The sequence below is a fragment of the Elephas maximus genome, chromosome 11, assembly GCF_024166365.1.
Source record: "Elephas maximus indicus isolate mEleMax1 chromosome 11, mEleMax1 primary haplotype, whole genome shotgun sequence".
NCBI lineage: Eukaryota > Metazoa > Chordata > Mammalia > Proboscidea > Elephantidae > Elephas > Elephas maximus.
Window position 1 is genome coordinate 87,595,874 of NC_064829.1, and position 11,061 is coordinate 87,606,934.

Sequence of the window (11,061 nt, forward strand, 5' to 3'; positions counted from 1 at the left end):
CATTCTGGCCGCCGACGTAACAAGGCGACGCGAGGCGGGGTGGAGGCAGGGGCTCCTCCGCGCTGTGATGCTTGCCGGGTGAGGGCCGCCTGGGGTCTCAGTCATGTGTTGGCAGGCACGGAGGGAACCTCGGAACGTCGGGGAGCGGCCTCCCATTCTAACGGCTGAGGGTGGGGGAACCTGTACGCGTCTGCGCAGTTCGTGGGAGCACAGAAAAAGGCCGCCTTGATGGCAGCCCTAAAGCATCGGCAGCCCCAAAGCAAAACACCAAAAACGCTGGTTCTGGAATGGGACCGCCTGGTTTGAAATCCCGGGGCCTGCGCTTCTTAGCTGTGTCAACGAAATGCATAGGATGCCTGGGGCTTTTCACTTTTTACTCCATATAAATACATTTAAACATTTTCTCCGTGCATAAAAATTTGAAAGTTTTAATAGACTTTTGGGGGGTAGTGGCTGGAAGGGGACACACGGGGCTTCTGAGAGCTGGTCGCGTCCTGTTTCTAATCTGGAGTCTAGTAGGGAGGGAGAAAAATTCACGACAGTGATTGTTTACACAGCGTGTTAAAGGGGCGAACAACGATGTCCACATTCTCTCCCATCCTTGTCCTCCTTTGTCTGCCTCACTTTCTCCCCCCTCCTGCAGCCCCGCCCAAAGCCCAGCCTACTTGGCTCAGCCAGTACCAGGAAAAGCAGGTGTCAAGGGTTTTCACGTGCCTCAGCAGGTGGCAGCCACTGCTGTGGAAACTATGGATCAGGCAGCTAGACCGTATCTGGCCTCTATGTAGGACCATCAAAGTCCTTAACACAAAGGAGCCCTGGTGGCGCACTGGTTAAGCGCTCAGCTACGAACCGAAAGGTCAACCGTTCAGACCCACCAGCAACTCCATAGTGAAGTAGAGAAAATATGTTTCCTTTGGTGTTTTAGTATTGGAATAGAGAAAATATATTTCTAGTGTTTTAGGATAGCTGTATAAACTGTGATTAATTTCTAGTTTTTGAACATAATTACTTGCTCTGAAATCTGTCTCATGATTGTTTCTATAAAGAAGAATAAGGTAATCAATTTTTAGTTGTTGATTAAACTATGTTCCTCTCCCAAGGAAAAAAACACACAAAACTGAGGTGGCTAAACAAAGCTTAGATCCATCTTGTGACAGAAACCAGGACGCTGAGAAGGGACTTGCAGGACTCCAGGATGGCATGAAGACACTTGCAGGACTTCAATAATAGATCAGTTTATCATTGTGTCTACCTCAAAGAAAAACCAACATTCCTGAAAACCTCTAAACCCTTACCTTCCCCCTATAAAAATCCTCCAGTTAGTCCTCTAGTTTTTAGACAGAATTTGAGAGAAGTTTAACCCTCTGTCTCTTGAATACCGGTATTCAATAAAGCCCTCTTGCTACTTACCTCCTCCTGTCTCAGAATTGGCTTTGCGGCAGGCGGCACAAATCCACGATTTGCGGTAACGATAGGAGAAAGACCTGGTGTTCTGCTTCAGTGAAGATTACAGCCTAGAAAACCTTTTGGGGACAGTTCTACTCTGTTGCTTTAACAGAGTCTGGGGGCCATGTCTTCTGGGGTTCCTCCAGTCTTAGACCATTAAAAAGTCTGGTCTTTTTACTAAAATTTGAATTCTGCACCCCACTTTTCTCCTGCTCTGTCAGAGACTCTCTGTTGTGTTCTCTGTCAGGGCGGTCATTGGTGGTAGCCAGACACCGTCTAGTTCTTTTGGTCTCAGGCTGATGGAGTCTCTGGTTTATGTGGATTTTTCTGTCTCTTGGGCTCATATTTTCCTTGTGTCTTTGGTGTTCTTCATTCTCCTTAGCTCCAGGTAGGTTGGGACCAATTGATGCATCTCAGATGGCCGCTTGCTAGCTTTTAAGACTCCAGGTGCCTATGTGTTAATTACTCTTTAAATTAAAAAATTTCCTTGCCAAAAAACCAATGCCATTACAATAACAAAACTAATTATTAAAAATTATTTTCCCCTTTAAAACATTCCTCTTTGCATATCAAATAATAAATGCTTATTTTACCAAATAGTTAAAAAAAAAAAAAAAGAATAGGGTTTTGTTGACAATCTTCTGATAAAATAAAAATGTTCAATTAAAATATAAAAAATTAAAAAATCTGAGTCTTCTATAGCCTAAAATATTATTTCTTAGCCATCCCCATTTAAAGAACATAAATTAACTTCTTATAAAAGTATCACTAAGCAGAATCCAAAACATTAAAATATTACAAAGCATCTTCTCTGACCATAAGGCCATAAAAGTGGAAATCAATAATAGAAAAAGCAGGGAAAAGAAATCAAACACTTGGAAACTGAACAAAACCCTGCTCAAAAAAGACTGGATTACAGAAGACATTAAGGATGGGATAAAGAAATTCATAGAATACAATAAAAATGAAAACACTTCCTATCTGAACCTTCGGGACACAGCGAAAGCAGTGCTCAGAGGTCAATTTATATCAAAAAATGCACACATCCAAAAAGAAGAAAGGGCCAAAAATCAAAGAATTATCCCTACAACTTGAACAAATAGAAAAAGAACCATAAAAGAAACCCTGAGGCACCAGAAGAAAACAAATAACACAAATTAGTGCAGAAATAAATGAAGTGGAAAACAGAAAAACAATTGAAAGAATTAACAAGACCAAAAGCTGGTTCTTTGAAAAAATCAACCAAAGTGATAAACCATTGGCCAAATTGACAAAACAAAAATAGGAGAGGATGCAAATAACCTGAATAAAAAATGAGATGGGCGATATTGCAACAGACCCAACTGAAATTAAAAGAATCATATCAGATTACTACGAAAAATCATACTCTAACAAATGTGAAAACCTAGAAGAAATGGATGAATTCCTAGAAACACACTACCTACCTAAACTAACACAGAGGTAGAACAACTAAACAGACCCATAACAAAAGAAGAGATTGAAAAGGTAATCAAAAAACTACCCCCTCCAAATAAGCCCTGGCCGGGACAGATGGCTTCACTGCAGAGTTCTACCAAAGTTTCAGAGAAGAGTTAACACCACTACTACTAAAGGTATTTCAGAGCATAGAAAAGGACGGAATACTCCCAAACTCATTCTATGAAGCCACCATATCCCTAATACCAAAATCAGGTAAAGACACCACAAAAAAAAAAGAAAATTACCTATATCGCTCATGAACTTAGATGCAAAAATCCTCAACAAAATTTTAGCCAATAGAATTTAACAACATATCAAAAATATAATTCACCATGACCAAGTGGGATTCATACCAGGTATGCAGGGATGGTTCAACATTAGAAAAACAATCAATGTAATCCATCATATAAATAAAACAAAAGACAAGATCACGATTTTATCAATTGATGCAGAAAAGGCATTTGACAAAGTTCAACACCCATTCACGATAAAAACTCTCAGCAAAACAGGAATAGAAGGAAAATTCCTCAACATAATAAAGAGTATTTATACAAAGCCAATAGCCAACATCATGCTAAATGGAGAGAGTCTGAAAGCATTCCCCTTGAGATCGGGAACCAGACAAGGATGCCCTTTATCACTGCTCTTATTCAACATTGTGCTGTAGGTACTAGCCAGAGCAATTAGGCTAGATAAAGAAATAAAGGGCATCCAGATTGGTAAGGAAGAAGTAAAAGTATTTCTATTTGCAGATGACATGGTCTCATATACAGAAAACCCTAAGGAATCCTCAAGAAAACTACTGAAACTAATAGAAGAGTTCAGCAGAGTATCGGGATACACGATAAATATACAAAAATCAGTTGGATTCCTCTACACCAACAAAAAGAACAGCGAAGAGGAAATCACCAAATCAATACCATTTACAGTAGCCCCCAAGAAGATAAAATACTTAGGAATAAATCATACCAGAGATGTAAAAGACTTATACAAAAAAAACTACAAAACAGTTCTGCAAGAAACCAAAAGAGACCTACGTAAGTGGAAAAACATACCTTGCTCATGGACAGGAAGCCTTAACATTATAAAAATGTCTATTCTACCAAAAGTGAATTCCAATGACATTTTTTAATGAGATGGAGAAACAAATCACCAACTTCATATGGAAGGGAAAGAGGCCCCGGATAAGTAAAGCATTACTGAAAAAGAAGAACAAAGTGGGAGACCTTACTCTACCTGGTTTTAGTACCTATTATACCGCCAGAGTAGTCAAAACAGCCTGGTATTGGTACAATAACAGATACATAGATCAATAGAACAGAATTGAGAATCCAGACATAAATCCATCCACATATGGGCAGTTGATATTTGACAAAGGCCCCAAAACTATAAAATGGGGGAAAAGACAGCCTTTTTAACAAATGGTGCTGGTACAACTGGATATCCATGTGAAAAAAAAAAAAAAGAAACAAGACCCATACCTCACTCCATGCACAAAAATTAGCTCAAAATGGATCAAAGACCTAAATATACAATCTAAAACGATAACAATCATGGAAGAAAAAATAACGACAATGTTAGGGGCCCTAATACACGGCATAAACGTATACAAAACATTACTAACAATGCAGAAGAAAAACTAGATAACTGGGAGCTCCTAAAAATCAAACACCTATGCTCATCCAAAGACTTTACCAAAAGAGTAAAAAGATTACTTACAGACTGGGAAAAAGTTTTTAGCTATGAAGTTTCCGATCAGCGCTTGATCTCTAAAATCTACATGATACTGCAAAAACTCAACTACAAAAAGACAAATAACCCAATTAAAAAATGGGCAAAAGATATGAACAGACAATTCACTAAAGAAGACATTCAGGTAGGTAACAGATACATGAGGAAATGCTCATGATCATTAGCCATTAGAGAAATGCAAATCAGACTACAATGAGATTTCATCTCACGCCAACAAAGTTGGCATTAATCCAAAAAACAAAACAATAAATGTTGGAGAGGCTGTGGAGAGATTGGAACACTTATACACTGCTGGTGGGAATGTAAAATGGTACAACCACTTTGGAAATTGATTTGGTGCTTCCTTAAAAAGCTAGAAATAGAATTACCATACGATCCAGCAATCCCACTCCTTGGAATATATCCTAGAGAAATAACAGCCTTTACACGAACAGATATATGCACACTCATGTGCACTGCAGCACTGTTTACCATAGCAAAAAGATGGAAGCAACCAAGGTGCCCATCAACAGATGAATGGATAAATAAATTATGGTATAGTCACAAAACGGAATACTACCCATCGATAGAGAACAGTGATCTGTGAATCTGTGAAGCATTTCATAACATGAAGGAATCTGGAAGGCATTATGCTAAGTGAAATTAGTTGGTTGCAGAAGGACAAATATTGTGTAAGACCACTATTATAAGAACTCAAGAAACAGTTTAAACAGAGAAGAAAATATTCTTTGATGGTTACAAGAGGGAGGAGGGAGGGAGGGTGGGAGAGGGTTATTTACCAATTAGATAGTAGATAAGAACTACTTCGGGTGACTGGAAAGACAACACACAATACAGGTGAGGTCAGCACAACAGGACTAAAACAAAAGCAAAGCAGTTTCCTGAGTAAAATGAATGCTTTGAAGGCCAGCGTAGCATGGGCGGGGGTATGGGGACCATGGTTTCAGGGGACATCTAAATCAATTGGCATAATAAAATCTATTAAGAAAACATTTTGCATCCCACTTTGGAGAGTGGCGTCTGGGGTCTTAAACACTAGCAAGCGGCCATCTAAGATGCATCAATTGGTCTCAACCCACCTGGATCAAAGGAGCATGAAGAATACAGAGGACACAAGGTAATTATGAGCCCAAGAGACAGAAAGGGACACATAAACCAGAGACTACATCAGCCTGAGACCAGAAGTACTAGATGGTGCCTGGCTACAACTGATGACTGCCCTGACAGGGAACACAGCAGAGAACTCCCGAGGGAACAGGAAAGCAGTAGGATGCAGACCCCAAATTCTTGTAAAAAGACCAGACTTAACGGTCTGAGACTAGAAGGGTCCCGGTGGTCATGGCCCCCAGACCTTCTGTTGCCCCAGGACGGAACCAATCCCAAAGCCAACTCTTCAGACAGGGATTGGATTGGACAATGGGCTGGACAGGGATCTAGTGAGGAGTGAGCTTCTTGGATCAGGTGGACACTTGAAACTATGTTGGCATCTCCTGCCTGGAGGGGAGATAAGAGGGTAGAGGGGGTTAGAAGCTGGAGAAATGGACACGAAAAGAGAGAGTGGAGGGAGGGAGCTGGGTGTCACATTAGGTGGAGAGCAACTGGGAGTATGTAGCAAGGTGTATATAAGTTTTTGTGTGAGGGACTGGCTTGATTTGTAAACTTTCACTTAAAGCACACACAAAAAAAGTATCACTAAAAAGCCTGTACCATTAATTTGTTAGTTGTCTTAAAGTTCCCCTATTAAACAGCATAGTATAATTCAGTATGATAAATTTCTAATAACATATACAAAAAAAATCTTTAACAGGGTCAAAACAGTTTTACCAACCTCTAACAGATACTCAGCCCATAAATTAAAATAAAAAACTGAGTTTACTAAAACACCTTCACAAGTGTATACCAAGTATTCCTTACCACCCAGTCAACAAACCTCAAAAAATTAAACCAAGTCCGTATTTCTCAACTCAAATGGACCCTGTCAAATTCTTGAACTTAACATCCATGAAATAATTTAAACGTAAAACTACGTAATTATTCAAAAATATTATTTTTAGATTTCGTTATCATAAATATCATTTATTTTACTTTACAGCTGCAACGTGGCAGCAGTAGTGTTGGACCTTGTCTAACTTCAGGGAGAAATGAGAATCAGCATCAGCACAAAGCTGATTCCTATGAGATGGAGGTCAGCCATACCTCCCCTCTTCAAACTTTTCACGAATTCTCACATCAGCCATCTTCCCATGGCACTCTCTACTTCTCTGCTGGGTTTGGTAATTCGTTGCAATGGCCACACAGAACTCACAGACCATACTCACAGTTGTACGGTTTATTAGGGAAGTAATGTGGGATCAGGATTAACTTGGAAATAATAAGAACAGATCAATGTCAGGAAGCACACAGGCAAAGTCTGGAAGGCTTCCCCAAAATGAAGAGCACATCCCTCTCTTCTTTAGTGCAGGACAGCTCTCTTTCTCAGCCACCCAGGCCTCCTTTCAGCCCCTCAGGACAGGCTCCTCTCAGACCCCTGTTCTGGCCTGGCCTCGTCTGCCCCTCCTCAGGCCTGGCCTCTGCCCCTGCCCCCGATCCCCTCGGGCCTGGGCTCCACCCTGCTTGGGCAAGTGTAACAGCTTTTTAGCTCCACCAGCAAGTGCCCGGTGGCACCCCACTTTACCAGCAAGCCTCCTGCCTGAAGGCCTTCAGCTCTCTCACTCCATGGGTTGGCAGGCCCACTGTAGCTGCTTCGCTGTCTCTAGCTGGTCTCCTGGTTCTGCTGCTGCTGTTCCAGTATCACAGTTCTGTCTCCTTGGTCTAGGAGGTTCTCAGAGTAGGGACCCCTGGTCCAAAGGACACACTCCACTCCAGGCTCTTCTTGATGGTGGTGAGGTCCCCCCTCAACCTCTGAGAAAGGTACTTATATAGACAAGTGGCTCAATCCTATTGGGTGGATTTTACACACCCTTTTTTACTTGCATAATAACTGACTAATCCCGTCTCTGGACTAAACTGGCCAATCCCTTCATAAGTGGCTTCATCTATTTGCATAATAACTGACATTTTCTGCTGGTAGGAACTGGCTTTTTCCCTGAGTAAATGCAACAAGCTTCTCCAAAGGATTAGGGCAACTGTAACAACTACTCAGGGCCCAGGGGAAAAAATCTACCAAGATGTTTTCTTTTTCTCTTTTTTTCACAGAACCAAGGCAAAAGGCTGCATAAAGAAACTCATTTCACCACAACTAAATGCTTTTGTTTCTTTAATTTATCATGGAGGCAAACAAACAAATCAAACTAACTGTTAAATATATACTAAAATTCCACTTTGTTTTCAAAGTAAAATTTCTTTACTAATTGTGTCCTTAACATTAAAAGAAAAGAAAAGAAAAAAGGCCATTACTATACAATGCATTTGTTCAAGTAGGCCCCATATTCCCTGTTTTTAAAATACTACTACTATTAACTCAAGTCCTAACAATTAAAATTATAACATAACTAAGCTCACTCAAAAACATGAGTGTTTTACTTACAATCTTACTAATAAATGTAAGATGAAATCTAGTCAATGTCTAACATATAAAAATAATTATTTTCATACTACAAATACTATAGGACAAAGTTTATCTCCCTTTAAAAATACTTATCTACCTTGAATAAAAAATAATCAAATAACCTTTCAAGCCATTTTTTCCAATAATTACTGACTTAACAAAATTAAAAATAAAACCTATAAGAATAGTTACACAGCCTCACTTAAAATATATTCTAAATTATAAAAGTAATTTTCCTTCTACAAACATTAATATCAAGACCTTCTTTACTATAAAAAATACTATATTATCTATAGCCTTTGACTCTTAGTACTAAAGGGTTCTTCCATAACCAAACAAACCCCTATTTAAATACTCAATTATAAAATCCATCTCTTTTTTAGCTCATATCAATACATCATACATTTAAAAAAAATTACTGGACTCCAAATAATTCTTTTAAAAATTAGTTTAAAATTGCAAAATTTAATACAATTAATATCTTAATAATAACCATGAAGAGGCCCTGGTGGTGGATAAGAGCTTGGCTGCTAACTGAAAGGTTGAACCCACCAGCTGCTCCAGGGGAGAAAGATGTGGTAGTCTGCTTCTGTAAAGATTTACAGCCTAGGAAACCCTATGGGAGCAGTTCTGCTCTGTCCTATAGGGTTGCTATGAGTTGGAATCGACTTGTCACAATGCGTATAATAACCATCTCCTAAAAATTACAAAATCTACATAAAATAATTTAAAAAAACCAAGTTGCTGTAGAGTCAATACAGACTCATAGTGACACTGTAGGAGAGAGGAGAACTGTCCCATGGGGCTTCCTAGGCTGTAATCTTTATAAAAACAGATTGCCAGGTCTTTCTCCCACGGAGTTGCTGGGTGGGTTTGAACCTCCAGTTCTTTCCATTAACAGCCAACTGCTGAACCATTGCATCACCAGGGGTCCTATGGTAAGTGTTAGAAGATATGAAAAAAAAAAGGGGGGGGGTAGGGTAAGGGGACCGAGAGAGGCAGAGATGCTGTTTTAGCCAAGGTGGTGGGGGACTTGTCTGGGGAGTCGACATATGAGTGGACACTCGAAGGTCAGGGAGGAAGCCACGGGGATATGTGGTGACAAAGGTCCCAGGTAGAGATAACAGTAAGTGTAAGGCTCTATGTGCTTAAGGAACACACTTTTACGGCTATAGTAAAGAGTGAAATAAATGTAGGTATACATCATGTTTTCTCCTGACCTTAACAAATTCTTCAAACCAGGCAGCTTCTCCATGATGTCCCTGAGATACCTCAGTCCAAACTTCCCAAAAGTTCACACATTTTGTGCTCCAAGCTTGCTCCTTCATGTCACTTCAGTCCCTTAGTTGTCGGAATCATCAAGGTGAGCTTTACTCTAGACCCTTCCTTCTAGCTTACTCCTGGTCTGGTCACTGAGGCTCTGTGGTGGATTAAAGATGGCTGCAGATTCTTTATCACTCTTCCCATGTAGAGGTGGGGTTGACTTCCCTTCCCCCTTGACTCTGGGCTGGACCTGGCTGCTTAACCAATAGAATGCAGCAGAAGTGATGACGGGTGACTTCTGAAGCTGTGTCATAAGAAATTTTACAGCTTTTGTCTGAGTCTCCTGGAATGCTCACTCTTGCACCATTCCCTCTTGGAATTTAGCCACCATACTGAGAGAGTCCCAAGCTACATGAAAGGGTCCAATGCGAGCGATAAAGAGAAAAAAAAAAAAAAAAACGGCACTGCATTTTTAAAAATCCCATGTTGTTGGGTACCACTGAGTCGATTCCAACTCATAGCGACCTCATATGTTACAGGATAGAACTGCCCCATAGGGTAGTTCAGTAACAGTATTGATAATCCCAGTTGACCTTCCAGCCCATAGCCACCATCAACTGCCAGTCATGTGAATGTGCCATCTTGGCTGTCCATCAAGCCTTCAGATGATGCTAGCCCCAGCTGCCACTAAGTAAAATCATATGAGTGACTCCAAGCAAAAACCAGGCAGCTGAGCTCAGTCAACTCATAGAATGGTGAGAAAGAAGTCATTGTTTTAAACCAACACTATGCTCACAACAATGTCTTCATTAAGCATCATGATGCAAGATGCCCATATATTAAGTAAAAGTTCCAGCTGGTAAACATGACATGGACCTTATTAAGAATGCTTAATATATAAATTCTCATTGTTTTCAGAATGTTTATGGGATCTTAAAGGAGCCCTGGTGGCAAAATGTTTAAGAGTTTGTCTGCTAACCAAAAGGTTGGCAGTTTGAACCCACCCAGGGAATCCATGGGAGAAAGACCTGGCAAACTGGTTCTGTGAAGATTACACTCAAGAAAACCTTATGGGGAAGTTCTACTCTGTAACATAATGAGGTCGCTATGAGTCGAAATCGAGTTAATGGTACCCAAGAAGATGGGATTTTTAAAAATGCAGTGCCATTTTTTTTTCTTTTATCAAGACATGGTGGCATTTGAACTATGGAGCACTGCAAATGGAATTCAAGTCCACAAGATGGAAACACGGCAAGGAGTGCAGTGAAATGATATGTTCCTAAAACAGCAATTTCAAGCAGGAAAGATATGAACCGTGTGATTTACCCATTTTGTGAGCAAAGGAGCTTCAGTTTAAATAGCTTAATTTAGCCGGTACAGTGAATACTGCTGCTAACTGTATTCATGTTTGAAGAGGTATGGAATCTTGTGACAAAAACAGTTAACATAGCAGGCCTAAGGGTACCATTTTACAAGGGCCTGTTTGCAGAGTTGGCCATGGGCTGGTGTCTGGGAACTTGGCTTGTGAAGTGTTTCATCTGTTCCCCAACTGATAAGGATGGGCTAGACAATTT

General features: G+C 40.2%; 1 protein-coding gene across 1 annotated transcript in view; it reads right to left on the reverse strand.

The window, feature by feature from the left end:
• The window catches only part of ZSCAN22 (zinc finger and SCAN domain containing 22), a 202,727-nt gene that overhangs the window by 106,148 nt on the left and 85,518 nt on the right, over positions 1–11,061 (reverse strand). The window lies entirely within an intron of this gene.